Raw genomic sequence first — 1788 nt, 5'->3', positions numbered from 1 at the left:
ATTTGAATTACTTTATTGTCATGATGTAACAATGTACATATTGCCAAAGCGTACTTTGGAAATTAAGTGATTCATTAATTTATAATATTAACATAATCAAAATAATAGTAATCAAGATTGTCAACGGGACAATCAGTAACAACAATAACAATAGCAATGGCATAGAGGACATGTGCAGGTTGGTTGGTCTGTYAGACACTGTGCCTCATCTTATGGCAGGCAGCAATGTAGTGCGCTGTTAACCCACAGTTCTCTGTGTCCTCGCCCAACCGGACAGGTAGCCTATTTTCATCAGAGAGGTCTTTGAAACCTTTAATAAGGGTTTCAAATTTGGTTAAATGACACTCTAATTGCTTTATACTGTATTTTGTACATTTTGTCAGGAAATGCYGCTCTGTCTTGAGTTCTGCTGGGGTGCAGTGGTTGCACAGCTTTCCTCTACAGGGAGCCAGGTTTTCCTGTGTCTACCCTCCTCAATAGCAAGGCAGTGCTTACTAAGCCTGTACTTTGTCAAGGTTTTTCTATGGTTTTGATCAGTAACCATGGCCAAATAGTTTGTCATGGTGTACTATTGATTTAGGGTCAGATAGCACAGCATTTTGCTTTGTGCTTGTGTTTCCCAATAGGTCATGTAGTCTTGTTTAGACTGTGTTGTAATTTGGTTTATTCTGATTGATTGGATGTTCTGGTCCTGAGGCGTCAGTGTGTTAGTAGAACAGGTTTGYGAACTCAGCCCCAGGACTCTTGGCATTGCAGAGCCTAGTAATAATATGCGAGTGGGTCACTGTATTTTAGATGTTTCCAAAACGTAATTGCTATTTTTTAAAGTTTTTATTATTAGTGGATATTGGCCTAATTCTGCCCTGCATGCATTGTTTGTAGTTTTCCTCTGGACATGTAAGATAATATTACAGAACTCTGCATGCAGTGTTTGTTCCATTGGGTGMAATCTTGTTTTGCAAGTGGACCCCACACCTCGCTGCCATTAAGTGCAATGAGACATTCAATTCGTTTTAGACTAATTTGAATAGGTATTTCAATTTCAATTTGTTTTTTTAATGGCGTAGAATGCCCTGTGTACTTTCTCTCTCAGTTCATTTACTGTCTCATTTAGGTGTCCAGTTGAGCTTATTTTTAAAYCTAAGTAATTGTAGTGTGTGCAGTACTCTGTATTTTCTACCAATTGAAAACTTTGGTCTAATTCCCTGAGATCTGGATCTTCTCTGGAAAATAATTATTTGTGTTTTTTGGGGTTAACTACCAGTGCCCAGGTCTGTCAGTACTGCTCTAGCAGGTCCAGGCTCTGCTGTAGGTCATGTGCTGTGGGTGACAGCAGCCACAGGTAATCTGTGAATAGCAGGCATTTAACCTCTGAATTGTGGAGACTTAGACCAGAGGCTGAGGATTTTTCTATAATATTGGCCAATTCTTTGATGTAAATATTGAGGAATGCGGGGCTGACATTGCAACCCTGTTGAAGGCCTCGTACCTGGTTAAAGAATTTTATTTTTTTCTTGCTCATTTTGATAATACTCGTATTGCCATTGAATTATGTTATATGTTACCCCCTATACCACTTTCATTAACTTTTTGAACAGTCCTGTATGCCAAAATAGAATCAAATGCTTTTTGGAAGTCAATAAAGCAAGCATACATTTTGGTCTTATTGTGGTGGACATGTTTATCTATCAGAGTGTGTAGGGCGGAAATATGATCAGTTTTGCGATGTTTGGTATAAATCCAATTATTGAGGAAGTTTAGAACTCTTACATTTATAATACTGCAGAA

At 38.4% G+C, this 1788-nt stretch overlaps 1 protein-coding gene across 1 annotated transcript in view; it reads left to right on the top strand.

The window, feature by feature from the left end:
* Positions 1–1788, top strand: part of LOC111949899 (numb-like protein) — a 72149-nt gene that overhangs the window by 54968 nt on the left and 15393 nt on the right. The window lies entirely within an intron of this gene.

The sequence above is a fragment of the Salvelinus sp. IW2-2015 genome, linkage group LG22 (genome assembly GCF_002910315.2).
Source record: "Salvelinus sp. IW2-2015 linkage group LG22, ASM291031v2, whole genome shotgun sequence".
Lineage (NCBI taxonomy): Eukaryota > Metazoa > Chordata > Actinopteri > Salmoniformes > Salmonidae > Salvelinus > Salvelinus sp. IW2-2015.
Note: the sequence above shows the minus strand (reverse complement) of the source record. Positions and strands in the feature narration are given on the sequence as shown.